The sequence below is a fragment of the Schistocerca nitens genome, chromosome 6 (assembly GCF_023898315.1).
Source record: "Schistocerca nitens isolate TAMUIC-IGC-003100 chromosome 6, iqSchNite1.1, whole genome shotgun sequence".
Taxonomy (NCBI): Eukaryota; Metazoa; Arthropoda; class Insecta; order Orthoptera; family Acrididae; genus Schistocerca; species Schistocerca nitens.
Genome location: NC_064619.1, coordinates 743,899,813 through 743,915,088, shown reverse-complemented (window position 1 = coordinate 743,915,088; position 15,276 = coordinate 743,899,813). Strand labels below are relative to the sequence as shown.

Here is a 15,276-nt window from a genome sequence, read left to right as displayed (position 1 = left end):
GCTTCATTGTATGCAGAGTGTATGCTCAGCAACCAATGGTTCAGTCTCTCCAATGCAATATGTAACTTTATAACTGAGGCATGCCTTAGATAAACACAGTTGTCACCCGATTTTACACATAGTGCACAGTCATCACACATTGTTGTAATAGATAGAGTCACACCAGTAAGGCGAATGTCTGGGGGAGGACGAGTTGGATAATACTCTGTAGTCAACTGCTGATTGATGTAGCGCTCTGCACGACATATTTCGTACCAGTAGAACTCGGAAATTAACACCATTCGATGCATTTTCCATTTCCATTCCCGCATGCAAGCCCTAGAAATGATATGCTTCTATACCAACGTTCACACATTCCGTTCCACTAGGAGTTAAATTGTATGTGGAAGTGAAAAGTATGGGTACATTCCATGTCTTCTTATCCACAGCATCTGCAGTCTGTGGCTGCACTGGCACAGGGATGTTCTGCTGGTATGCGTGATATGTTCGTGACCATTACTGCCCTCCATCTCCCTGTTGTTTAGGAACACCAGCAGCATTCAATGTGTTGGGAGCAGATCGTGTGTCCTCATCAGACAAATCAATGAGTGGGTCAGACAACAACAGCTCCTTGTCCTGCTCCAACAAGTGGGATATGTGCAGGCGCTTCAGTCTGTAACTGCGTCTCCACTACGGTCACAGGTTCGAATCCTGCCTTGGGTATGGATGTGTGTGATGTCCTTAGGTTAGTTAGGTTTAACTAGTTCTAAGTTCTAGGGGACTGATGACCTCAGATGTTAAGTCCCATAGTACTGGGTGCCATTTGAACCATTTTGGGATGTGTGCACTACTGGAGCCGATGTGGTTGCTACAGGTTCAGATGTGTTGGAGGTTGTTGCTGCCGCAGGTCTAGAGGTTGCTACAAGTATCAACAAGATGCCAGTCGAGGCTGCTACAGGACCGGATGCGGCAGAGATTGGCATGTTGGTGCTCGACCCTGTGGGCTTGGATTCGTCGAGGGCTAGTGCTGAACAAGACAAGGAAGTATTGCATGTGCACCAAGATACAGAAACAATCAATAATAATAACAATAATAAACATAATGCTAACGACAGAGAAGGATGTGATGTGGGATACTTAATCTCCCACTTCTTCCTGTTCTGTAGGACTGTACTGAATTGCAACTGCTGTTGACGCTTCATGGTTCTTCTTCTGCTGCTGCTGACTGACTAAGCAAGACTAGGGTCCCAGAGCTGCTGAGCCACCCATTGTCACCTCCAATGACATTACCAGATACTGCCATCCTACTGGCTGAAGTCTAACATGTGACTGGATTAAGGGTTGCTATTGGTTCCCACCCCCCACCCCCTCAACAAAAACCGCCATCTTGGATTACATCACCCTCTGGTGAAAGTACTGTGTACTAGATCAGTTGGACTCCAGACCCCATGGGAGCTCACTGGATGGAGTTACTACCTCAAATTATTTAAATAAAGACATTTGGCCAGCACAGGCTGAGTCATTTTCCCGCCATTTTCCTCCACCCCAGACCTCCATCTTGGATTACATTACAGAAGGGACAACAGTGCCCTCTGGTTGCGGTACTGTGTACTAGGTCATTTGGACTCAGGACCTCGTGGTGAACACACTTGATGATGGTACTTCCTCTAATTCCTAAAATAAAGACTTCGAGCAGAATAAAGACTTATGTCCAGTATAGGCTGAGTCCTTTTCCTGCCAATTCCTAGGAAGAGGTGGTGGTCGGATGACTTAGGTTAGTGGATGTTGCCCAAGTCACCTATTTTCTCGCCATTGTCTTATGTTAGTAGAGATGTGTTATATTGGCCTGATGGAATTTGGACTTCCCACCATTTTCTTCTGGAGGGGAGGGGTGGGGATAGGTTAGTGTAGGTAGCCCAACTGACCCATTTTCCTGGCAAAATTTAAACTTCCCCCAAAAGGTGCCACCTTGGATAACAGTAATGGCGTCATCAGCTGACATCATAACCGCCATCTTTGATGATATCATTCACTGTTGCCAAGTCTACAGGCCATCATCTTGGATGACGTCATCACCGCCATCTTGGAAACATCTGGCAGCTATGGACAGTGGGGTGGTACAGAGTTTGATCCACTACGCATGGGCTGTCTGTTACAACAACGTGAGTGTCGTGGCAGGTACACCATGCTATTTTCGTCCTGCATGATGCACTAAACTTTCCTCACAGACTGGGCTGTCCCTTATAGCATGTTCAAAATTACTTGATAGTCGACGCCTGTGAATTGCCGGTACAGTGTCGCCACGTTGGTCGCCGGCTACTGCTCGGTTGTAGGTAACACACAGAAACAGCAAGTCACTTTACGGATGATGTTCATATACAACTCATAGCAATGCTGGAAGTGGCCGCCGCAATAAATGTCAGAAATTCGATATGCTCTGTTGACGGCTGATTTTAAGTGACCAATAACTGGTCTACGGCAGGAGATGCTTTTTGTAGCCCTGAATTTAGATTCGTGTCCTAAGATAATTACAACCTCGCGGTTTGACGTATCTAAGAAAACGGTGGTCAACAGTTTGCGGCAGAACTAAAAAGAGGATCGCTTTCTTCACGGCTATTAAAGCTAAGCTCTACAGACGAACTCAAGATGGAGAAAAGGAAACTGTTATTTCTTGCTGTCATTGGTCACCTGATACTATCCTCTCGCTGGGTATACTAGCTACGGCGTTACTAACTGGAGAGCAATCGTCATTGGCACTTGTCTGCAGATTATAGACGACACAGGCAGATTACAAAAGAAAAAAGAATAAAAAGAAAAATAAGAGCAAATAAATCAGTCAATACTATGATGAAAATGACTTGGCAAGAAATTAGAAAGAAAATAATTACTTTTAAACCAATTATCATATTTAAAATAATAATCAAACAATTTTGATTAGCTATAAAAATATTCATGGTATTTGATGATATTCGAAGCAAAGCCTGTCATTTGGCAAGTTTATATGCCAACCACTGCGTTAATGAAGACTAGTAAGTGAGGACGTAGTATTTTTCTCTATAGTCGCCCACTCGCAATAATGAACTGCAGCCTTCAAAAACCAGGTCTCACACCATGTCCTGCGAAGCTTATCAGTGTAAGCCGAACTCTGTGATTATGATAAACACGTACGAGAGAGGGCCCATAAAGCCGGAAATCGTCATAATGTCTTTATTTCTTAATAATTTTACACCATATTTTGATCACCTTCAAAATATTCTCCGAACTTCTACAAACGATCCATCCATTGTTAAAAATAGTTCTTAAATTCACATATCGTCTCTTATCGTTGTTTATGCCTTCCCGCGATTTTTGGTTTACCTCCTCCACAATGGCAAGACGCTTCCTTTTCGTGACCCTTTTGAGTCTAGGGAACTAAACAGAAAAAGGGAAGTCACAGGTGGCTAGATCGAGGGGGGGGGGGAGGAGTGGACAACCGGTGTCACACCGTTAACTGCTTTACCGAGAGGGCAGTGTGGGCCAGCGTGTTGTCATGATGCAAAAACCAGTAGCTTGTGCCTCAAAGATCTGCCCTTTTCTTCTGGATACTCTTCCTCAGTGTTTTCAAAACCTCTCAGTAGAACAACTGATTGAGAGTTTGACCTTCCGGAATGAACTCTGCGTGCTTAACACCTGAAACAAATGAGCATTGCCTTGATGTTTGACTTCACTCGGCGAGCCTTTTTTGGGACGAGGAGAGCCACTTGTCTTCCACTGAGAAATTCTAATTTGTTTCTGGGACGTATCTATAGCACCACGGTTCCACCCCAGTACGAAGGTCGTTCTGTAAAAAGTTCCAAATTGTAATTTAAAACATTCTAAAAATTTGACGGTCTTCAGACCTTATTACATGATGACTGCAGGGGTTAGTGGTGAACGGAGCAGGTATCGTGGGCACTGGATACCTGTTCCATTCATCGACGCAGCCTGCTATCATGGAATGATATGGTCTGAAGACCTTTAGACCGAAATCTGTTACCTATGTCCACAATCACCGCAATCGAAGTGAACAGCGGCTCGAAAAGTGCAGCAAGCTACGGTAGCAGGCTGGTGGGAGCCGTATTACCCTGAGGGAGACATTCCCCTGCGCTTGCATGAGGCCTGTGGTAGGAATCGACGAAATGCTGACAGCTGCGAACCATCTGCAGCGCTTCATGCTTGATGTCTTCCCCGACGGCGATGCCGTCTTTCAGCAGGATAACTGACCGTGTCTCGAAGCCAGAGTTGTAAGGAGCATTATAGTGAACTCACGTTGAATTTCCCTGTCACCAAATTCGCCTGATCCAGATCCTATGGAACCAATCTGAGTCGCTATCGGACGCCATCACAGCATAAGCAAATCAGCATCCCCGATATTTACGCGAATTACATGACATATGCATAGATATCCGATGCTACATGCCTCTATGAACTTGGCAACAAACTGTTAAATCCATGATGCGCAGATTCAGTGATTATTTTGTTCGAAAGACGGACAAACAGGCTATTAAGAAGGTGGTCATAACGTTTTGTCTCATCAGTGTATATACAAAATCTTCCTAATACGCTATTCAAATTTAATGTTCCTTATGTAAGTGTTCGCGGATTCGAAAAGTTTCCACAAATGGCACAGCCGAAGTGAAGCTGCGAAAAGACGTCTACGTGAGACACTCATATCGAATTATATTACAGGTTGTGCAAAAACAAACGGCAGTGAACGTAGATAAACGTTTGTGTACAGTGTACGGTACTGATGCAGTTAACAGCACTGTTGTGTGATGAGTAAAGGGAGTTAAGGCGGCAGGCAGTGAATAAGCGGAGCTCCGTGACCGGCCGAGTTCGGCTCGCCCCTCCAGAGCCACCGATTGGGCGCTCACCAGGTGGCGAGTGGCGCGCGCCGTAATTGCTGCCGACCGGAGCATCGCAACTCCACAACTGGCTCCACAGCTGTCGGTGAGCATTGGAAGCGCGTATACCGTGACTCACACTCTTGGATGTTTAAAGGTTTGCTCAAGACAGGCTCCACTAACGCTCACAACAGTCCGCAACACTGAAAGAAATACCATTTCATATGTACTGTTGGAGAGTTTGAGGTCAACGGAGCAGCTGTTTTATCGCTGATCGCTACAAGTGAACAAATCTGGGTGCATCACTTTCAGCAGGTAGCGGAAAGACACGGGTTCTCTACTCTACTGGCTATATACTCTGAAGGAGATGAGAGCTTAATTCATGCAGCGATAACCAAGGCTACGAGCAGAGGACAAGAGCTTTACCAACCTGAAATACGTACCCTATATACAGCGCAGGTCTAAGGCAACAGAAAAATACCATACATAAAACAAATGTCGATAATAACCCTCAAAAACAAATATGTTCTGAGAAAACAATTGTGGGGCATTACATAAAGAACGATCCTCGCATTTGCAATTTTATTTATCCGTCTTCTTCTGAATTACAAAAGAGTCCGTCGTTTTGAATACGTTTATAATTTACTAATAAAACCAGTCTAATATTTTGTCTCTAGCGTTATCACTTCAGCAGTGTAGTCTTCAATGTCACAGCCTCGTCAGTACGTTCTTAGGCAAGACATTCGCTGGGTTGTCAACACTTCAGGAATGTGTATCTGTAGTATCTGTAGGAGGTACAGTGCGTTCTTAATTGACATGGAACGTAACGTTTAAAATCCCCGTAGCATTTGCCGTGCATGCACGTTGGCTGTTTCTGGTTGTGATGAAAGTTCGTTGAAGTAATTATCCCACAAAAGGTTCTGTCACGTAATAGCACCGTTGACCAGTTGATTATTTTTCAGGAAGTTCACAGAAAAGTAACCAAGATCGATCACTTTTGTTTTAATTCTGAAGATGACAACCAGTGTAAAGCACCATTACACGAATGTAAATAAACAGCCCGCCAAAAAAATACGAAGCACCCAGAACGGGAGCTGGAAACTAGGTGAAGCTACACAGGACGAGAGCGTATATGTGATGATATTGCAGTGAATACAATATATACTTAAATTTACAATGAACTAGGCAACATGAGCCAACTTGTCAGAATGGCACATCATACACTCTGGCTTCGACGCATGTGCATATTCTGTTAGGAGGCAAGCTGTCTTATAATTGTTGCAGTTGGTCGTTGATATCCTCTATCCTCGGTACTGGCTCTCGGACAGAATTGATGTCCGAACTGGCCCAACACATGTCGTATCGAGGACAGTTCTGAGGATCTTGCTGGAGACAGGAGTATATCAACATCACAGACGCAGTTTATAGAGGAACATGTAATACGTGCTAGAGCACTGTCGTATTGAAAAATCGCACTACTGTACCGTAGGATTACAGGTAACACACGATGACGCAGGATATACGTGAGTACTCAATCTCAAGCACTACGATTGAACCAGACAGCCAAATGGAGACTCACAACGATGCCCTTTTCAAACTTTGTCAGGTGCTGACAATGCTGCCACACACGACTACACGACCTCTCCGTGTCATTCAGGGTGATCACTCAACATCTGATGCTGTCCACACCTCTTTACGTTCCCTACTTGGCCTGGTGACGATACTACTACAGACGAACAACAGTATTGCACAGTGGCTGTCGTTCTGTCATCACAATTGTAACTCTTATCACTTACGTAGGAGCCATGGTGTGTACTCGTATGAAATTACATACAAATTGAACCATGTGTTCTGGATGCTTAACATCTTTTGCCAGGCAGTATTCATCGGCCGAAATGTACTCATCAGATTCCGACAGTCACTAATTACTTAAACACGTCAGCATACATTGGCTCATATTGCTTTAGTTGTCGTCAATAGCGTTCTATCACGTTCTGTGAGGGCTAATAATATTCGATTGTGTTCATGACCCCTACAGCACACAGAGTTCATTGGCTAACCGTGAAAACTCTCTTGGTTGATTAATACAACCTGCACATGATCGACTCGCCATGTGTAAAGTGCATGAGCACTTCTGTCATAGTGATTACACAGCCATAACTCAAGGCTGATGCTCATACTAAACTGCAATAACTCAAATATATATATATATATATATATATATATATATATATATATATATATATATATATATATACTCCTGAAAATTGAAATAAGAACACCGTGAATTCATTGTCTCGGGAAGGGGAAACTTTATTGACACATTCCTGGGGTCAGATACATAACATGATCACACTGACAGAACCACAGGCACATAGACACAGGCAACAGAGCATGCACAATGTCGGCACTAGTACAGTGTATATCCACCTTTCGCAGCAATGCAGGCTGCTATTCTCCCATGGAGACGATCGTAGAGATGCTGGATGTAGTCCTGTGGAACGGCTTGCCATGCCATTTCCACCTGGCGCCTCAGTTGGACCAGCGTTCGTGCTGGACGTGCAGACCGCGTGAGACGACGCTTCATCCAGTCCCAAACATGCTCAATGGGGGACAGATCCGGAGATCTTGCTGGCCAGGGTAGTTGACTTACACCTTCTAGAGCACGTTGGGTGGCACGGGATACATGCGGACGTGCATTCTCCTGTTGGAACAGCAAGTTCCCTTGCCGGTCTAGGAATGGTAGAACGATGGGTTCGATGACGGTTTGGATGTACCGTGCACTATTCAGTGTCCCCTCGACGATCACCAGTAGTGTACGGCCAGTGTAGGAGATCGCTCCCCACACCATGATGCCGGGTTTTGGCCCTGTGTGCCTCGGTCGTATGCAGTCCTGATTGTAGCGCTCACCTGCACGGCGCCAAACACGCATACGACCATCATTGGCACCAAGGCAGAAGCGACTCTCATCGCTGAAGACGACACGTCTCCATTCGTCCCTCCATTCACGCCTGTCGCGACACCACTGGAGGCGGGCTGCACGATGTTGGGGCGTGAGCGGAAGACGGCCTAACGGTGTGCGGAACCGTAGCCCAGCTTCGTGGAGACGGTTGCGAATGGTCCTCGCCGATACCCAGGAGCAACAGTGTCCCTAATTTGCTGGGAAGTGGCGGTGCGGTCCCCTACGGCACTGCGTAGGATCCTACGGTCTTGGCGTGCATCCGTGCGTCGCTACGGTCCGGTCCCAGGTCGACGGGCACGTGCACCTTTCGCCGACCACTGGCAACAACATCGATGTACTGTGGAGACCTCACGCCCCACGTGTTGAGCAATTCGGCGGTACGTCCACCCGGCCTCCCGCATGCCCACTATACGCCCTCGCTCAAAGTCCGTCAACTGCACATACGGTTCACGTCCACGCTGTCGCGGCATGCTACCGGTGTTAAAGACTGCGATGGAGCTCCGTATGCGACGGCAAACTGGCTGACACTGACGGCGGCGGTGCACAATTGCTGCGCAGCTAGCGCCATTCGACGGCCAACACCGCGGTTCCTGGCGTGTCCGCTGTGCCGTGCTTGTGATCATTGCTTGTACAGCCCTCTCGCAGTGTCCGGAGCAAGTATGGTGGGTCTGACACACCGGTGTCAATGTGTTCTTTTTTCCATTTCCAGGAGTATATATATATATATATATATATATATATATATATATATATATATATATATATATATATATATATATTAGACGAAAACAGATTGACTAGATCTATAATCTACCTATGAGGCAATAGGAATATCTGTTGTACTTGATGTCTTGATAATAAAATTTTACGTGAAAGATGTTTTGTCTCGATTAATTTAAACCAAAACTTCCGCAATGGATTCATATCTATCTTCATCCCACGACTGCTGCTTTGGAGTACAGTTACCTGTTGGCTGAAATACAGGAAAATCCCTAATTGCGGGAAGGAATCATACTTCGATCTTTCAACGTTCGTTTTATTGCATCAAGCAACTCCAGCTTGGTAAGCTCATCGTTTACTGTAGATACGGAATTTGTCCACTGTCGATAAAGCGCATCTACTAACAACTATAATTCATCAGGAAGAAAAGTCAGAAAACAGGAGCGATGTTAACCTATTAGTTAGGTGATACACCTCTTATTGGATTTTTCGAAGAAGAAAGACAAATTTACAGTTATTCTCGCGAAAACTGAATACACTGAGCTGATGAAAGTCGTGGGATACTTAACATCGTATCTGACCTTTTCTTTCCCGTCGAAGTGCAGCACCTCTACGTGGCATGAACTGAAAAAGTCGTTGGACGCCCACGCAGAAATATTGAGTAATGCTGCCTCTATAGGCGTGAAATTGCGGAAGTGTTGACGGTGCGGGATCTTGTGTCAAATTCACCTCTCGATTAATACCCATATTTGTTCGATGGGGTCTACGTCGGCCGATCTGGCTGTGCAAATCATTCGCTCGAATCAACCAGAATGTTCCCTAAACTAATCGCGAGTAGCTGTCGCCCGGTAACATAGCGCATCGTTGTTTGGGAATATGTTCATGAGTTGCTGCGAATGGTCTCCAAGTAACCGGACATAACCATTTCCAGCCCATGAACGGTTCAGTTGGACCACACCATTGTGGAACCACTACCAACTTTCACAGTACCTTGTTGACAACTTTGATTCATGGTTTCGTGGTGTCTGCACCACACTCGATCCCTACCATCAGCTCTTACCAGCTGAAATCGCAACCGATCTGATCAAGCAACAGTTTACCAGTCGTCTAGGGTCCAACCGATACGATCACGAGTCCAGGAGAGGTTGAGCAGGCGATTTCGCGATGTTAGCAAAGGCACTTGCGTCGTTCGTCTGCTACCATAGGCCATTAACGCCAGATTTCGCCGCACTGTCCTAACGATTACATTACACACTGATTTCTGGTGTTATTTCAAGCAGTGTTACTTGTCTGTTAGCACTGACAACTCTGGGCAAATGCTGCTGCTCTCGGTAGGTAAGTCCGTGGTGAGAGGTGATGCGTGAGTCAGATATTTACATCACTTTCGACTGTTTGATCACGTTAGGCTAGAGCCGGTTGTATTTTTCATTATTAATGCCATGTTGAATTACATAAGAGAAGCAAATTTTTGGCAGGAATAACGACTGGACACTTTTCTATTTAATTTCAGGTAGAAATATTTTTATAAATATTTGGATGGCATGTAAACAGAGAGATATTTCCTGCACGCAACAACGTGTTGCTCTTCCCGAAGTAGATAATTCTCCAATATTGTACCCAGAAAATTTATTGCTTTCTGATAGGAAAATTGGAAGACGTGTTTCAAGAGAATACCCGGTGTCCATGTTCAGTGTGATATAAGGGTGACCTGTGATTATTTAGGGCTTTAGTTCAAGAACCATATTTTGTTCCATCGTGAAAGTGAACAAACGATGGTCATCCATACCTAATACGGTAGCAGCAATGTCGTTAGGACTGGGCTTTAGAAGCAAACGGATGCTGTAAGCAAATCAGTGGCAACTACGAGAGCGAACCACAGATGAAATATCATTCACATACAACACGGAAAGCAGTGGGCCAAGAGCTCAACCCTGGGGGGACACAGAGATCACACGTTTCAACGATGACTTCTCTGCCCCACAGGCGACTCGTTGACACTTTCTTTTGCAGTGAATGACGATTCGGAGGTCTATATTCCTTGAGAAATTCAGCTGTTTCAGTTTCATGTGTAGTATATCGGAATTAATGTACTGCACAACAGAATTACTGGATCACTTTCCCGAAACTCCGTAACTGTTTCCCAGAGAGACACCAAAGTTTGAATTTCGGCTTCCTCTGTAATGGTGCAAATGCCTGGTGCACCGCTACTTCACCCTCGACGCTTCAGATCGCGAGGTGTCGACACATGCGAAATGAAGGCCAGAGCTCAGAAATTCACGTGGCATATAAGGTGGATTAGTGGCGTCACATTGGCACCAAATACCGCAACAATGGAAAGGTCGTCAGAGCCCCTCCTACCCACACTTCACGACTTAGATTCATGCTTATGCGATGGAGGTCAGAACTGCGATCGGTGGCGCTTGGTGGGAATGTGAATCTGCCTTGAGGTGTGCCGAGATAGTCCGTGTGTCCGGATGGCGCAGTGGTAAACGCACCTGCCGAGTAAGCAGGAGATCCCGGGTTCAAATCACGGTTCGGTATACTTTTTCGCTCGACGCCGCTGGTTTCGTTTAAAGTTCCGCTGCAGCTGAAAACAGTGATCTCCCTTCCATTTACATATAACATGCTGTCACTTGGCGATTAACGTGAGTATAATATGCAACCCAGTCGCGTTTACTGCACCATTAACTGGTTTTAAAGTCACTGCTTGCTGATCGTCAGATGGATGTCTTGCAGGAACAGTAGCTGGACCACGTGCAGCTAGGCGTTCTATGGTCAAGGTGATTGAACTGCCTCATAGTATCCAAGACAAATTCATACTGACAATACACGCTTTGCGTGGTTACAAACTAACACACACACACACACACAAACATACAGAATGTTTTGCATCTAAGTACTGTGTATATGTGTGTGTGTGTGTGTGTGTGTGTTAGCAAAAATGTGCATTATCAGAATGAATTTGTCGTTGATACCACGAAGCAGATAAAATTGTAATTCACAAACTGGACGCCGAAGTACTCAATTGGAATAAGGAATCAGAACACAACAATATATATATAAGGTAAAGAGAAACTTCATTATGCAGATTAATACGTTTTAGTCGAAGTACTGTAATAGTAACGCACAAGCCCTCTTTTTTGGGAGTTTGCTCGTCATGTGAAACAACACTTTATTTCTTACGTTCCGCTTTTAAACACTGTAACCTACCACACCCACCCCTGGAAGTCACCTCTATGTTATAGGCGTGTATCTAGTGAGCTCGATTATCTGAACGGACCACGGTACACACTATACACTGAGCAAACAAGCGAATTAGCGTAAAGGCGCTTCAGTCTGGAACCGCGTGACCGCTACGGTCGCAGGTTCGAATCCTGCCTCGGGCATGGATGTGTGTGATGTCTTTAGGTTAGTTAGGTTTAAGTAGTTCTAAGTTCTAGGGGACTGATGACCACAGAAGTTAAGTCCCATAGTGCTCAGAGCCATTTTTGAATTAGCGTAAAATCTTGGAGATACGGCGCCATCTGTATGGCTGCAATGGTCCTCACGAGTCGACAGACACCACACAGACGCGCACGCGCACACACACGCACACACACACACAGAGAGAGAGAGAGAGAGAAACACACGTTGTATTAAGTACGAATAACGGCCAGTTGTACAGCTGCGACCTATTCGGAAATAGAGTGCCGTGGGCAGGGGCTCGTGATGAATCTACAATCATACTGAACTCTTTAGAGTGTAAGAAAAAAATCAAAACGGCAAAAGCGCCTTGCTGTAAACGTTGCTGTAAACGCGATTTTGATTATGTAAATAGCTAGGGTACAGCTTAATTATTTTTTCGAACTGCACCGTTGTCCACCGTGTCCCTCCTTCAATTTACCTGTGTTTACACACAACGCAAAGATGAACATTGTGTGCAGCGTTCGTGCATCATAAATCAACGATGGAGTTTAACTTGTACCTTTCAAGGTGATTGTAATATTACTGACGCACGCTGAAGTCAAAAGCGACATATGGGATTAAGCATATTGACATTACAATGAGGTAACAAAACCCTCGCACATACACTAATAGCGGAAGTATACACGTAAGAGGGGAATGCATTGGCGGAGCTTACATTTCATGTGAAAAGGTTTCCGACATGATTGTGGTCACACGATGGGAAGTAGCAGTCGCTGAACGCGGAATGGTAGTTGGAGACAGACGCATTGGACATTCCATTTCAGAAATCGTTAGGGAATTCAGTATTCCGAGATCTGCAGTGCCAAGAGTATGCCTTGTGCGTAGAACATGCACTGTCTCTCACCTCGAACAACGCAGTGGCCTTGACTAACGAGAGCAGCAGGTTTTGCGTACAGTTGTCAATGTCAACAGACAGGCAACACGGCTCGAAATAACCGCAGATATTAACGTGGGACGCACAACGAACGTGTGCGTTAGGTGAGTCCGGTGAAATTTGGCGTTAACGGACTATGGAAGCAGACAACGGACACGAGTGCCTTTGGTGACAGCAAGGAGCGCCTCTCCTGGGCGCGTTATCATGTCAATTGGACCCTGCACGATTGGAAAACCGTGACCTGGTCAGTTGATAAGAGCTGTGGTAGGATTCGAGTGAGTCACAGCCCCAAGAAGCCATGGACCAGGTTGTCAACAAGGCACTGTGCAAGCTGGTGGTGGCTCCACAATGGCATAATGGTGTAGGCTGTGTTTACACAGAATTCATTGCGTTCTCTGGTTCAGCTGAACCGATCATTGAGTATCTGGAGGCCATTTGCAGCCATTCGTGGACATCATGTCCCCAAACAACGATGGAATTTTTATGGATGACAATGCGCTATGTCAGCGGGCCATGGTTGTTCGCAAGTGGTTTCAAGAACATTCTAAACACCTCTAGTGAATGATTTGGCCACCCAGATTGCCCGACACGATTCCCATCGAATAATTACGGGACGTAATTGAGAGGTCAGTTGACTAACAAAATCTTGCACCGGAAACACTTTCGCTATTATGGACCGCTACAGAAGCAGCACAGCTCAGTATTTCTGCAGGAGACGTCCAACGACTCGTTGAGTCGATGCTGCTTCGAATTGGTGCAGTACGCCGGGCAACAGGAGGTCCGACGAGCTTTCCCGAGGTATCCCGTGACTTTTGTCACTTTAGTGTAAGCAGTGCTAATTCAAAGTTGTCACTGACGTTTAATAAACCTAAGAAAATTAGAGGCCTGCAGAGAGAAGGTACGTCTAATGGTGTCCCTATCAGTGTACTACTGAATACAGCTTATGTATTTCATTCGTGTGTATCTCGTTTCTAAATAGTACTTTTTCATTCTTTGACATTTGTGTCATGTGTTCAGCACGTGAGACAAGTTTTCGGGGTTTTGTAGCCACAGGGGATACCGAAGCACAATTTCAGAGCCTCTCGTGCCGTGTTATTCCTGTTCACATTCGCCAATATTGCACGATGCGAGCGGAGGGGACTGTTGAACCCTAGTGAGTGACTGTAGATGTCAAGAGTCGTGCTGCAGGACGTACATGCAGTTTCACACTCTGTAGTGTTTATGTGGATACTGGGGAGCGTATGTATGACGCAAAAACTGGAAACGTACAGTTTAATAACCGATTTCGTTGACACTTGTTTGACTTTTACACGTAAGCGAGCTGAGTAGATTTGCTGAAGTAGCTATTGTGTAAACTACCGGTATTAACCAAATATCGGTTTCACTACAGTGGGCACATATCGTTTAACGCAATGTTGGCTGTGGCATTTACGCAAGCTCTCACCTCTTATGCTGTACACAACATTCCTGTTACACCGAAGTAAACTGTACCCCAAAAGTAGAGCACACGTTTGCTCCTGAATGACGGCGTCAGTAATAAGCAGTGACAGTTGGGAGTAAAAAAAACTATGTCGACAGTCACAACAGACTGCAAACGATCCAGGGAAAAACATACGTCAATCGTGGGTGGGAATGCAGGCACGTCAATAACGCGCAGGTTTTAGCGCAAGCGCATAGCTGCAAAGTTTGTCCATTCACAAATCCAACTTGATTTTGTTAAGCGTTGCCACAACTGTAACAATAATGTAAAATGCAGGTAAACTGGTCAAATATTCCTCGTATGTTATAACTGCTGCAAAAGCAAACGATTAATCCTCGCGTAAGTAAAATCTATGCCAGCCTTAAACTGTCACCGGAAAGTAGCTAGTGTGTTTAGATATTAACAGTTGATATTGCTGTGAGGATGAAAAGTTAAACCATTTTTATGTATACTAATCAGAATCAGTCTGAGGACTTAATTCAAGCGAATGGACCTAAGAGAATTACGAATTTAAGTAAAAGATTTTAATTTCAAGACGACGTACATCGTGAAAGGAATTATGAAAGCTACTTTCGATTTATATGAGCACAAATGAAATATAAGACCAGAGCGAATATTGATCAGTCCTTGAACTAAATACTGGAGAAGAGTTGAATTGGGTTCATGTGAAGGGTGTAGTATGCTCTACTCGCAAACCCTTAAAAGTCACTGTGGTCGTAACGGCCAAGGACGTTTCTGAGACGTTGATGCTTTATAGCTGTAACAGAAATCTTAGATTACTGCCTTCCATAAGCAATACTCTTCATACTGTGGAATCCTCAAATTCCTCATGGACAAAGTGAGGATTTCAATATGACAGCAACTCACTCATGCATTATAACACTCCACCGAACGTCTCCTGCATACTTTATTGTAATAATGATGCAGGAGGCAG

General features: G+C 45.0%; 1 protein-coding gene and 1 non-coding gene across 2 annotated transcripts in view; one reads left to right on the top strand and one right to left on the bottom strand.

Annotated features, from left to right (window-relative positions):
- Positions 1–15,276, bottom strand: part of LOC126263616 (zwei Ig domain protein zig-8-like) — a gene marked incomplete at its 3' end in the record, with an annotated part of 499,015 nt that overhangs the window by 462,829 nt on the left and 20,910 nt on the right. The gene's annotated exons all lie outside the window — the stretch shown is intronic.
- On the top strand, positions 10,992–11,067 carry Trnat-agu (transfer RNA threonine (anticodon AGU)). The gene has a single exon. It is a non-coding gene; the product is annotated as a tRNA-Thr (tRNA).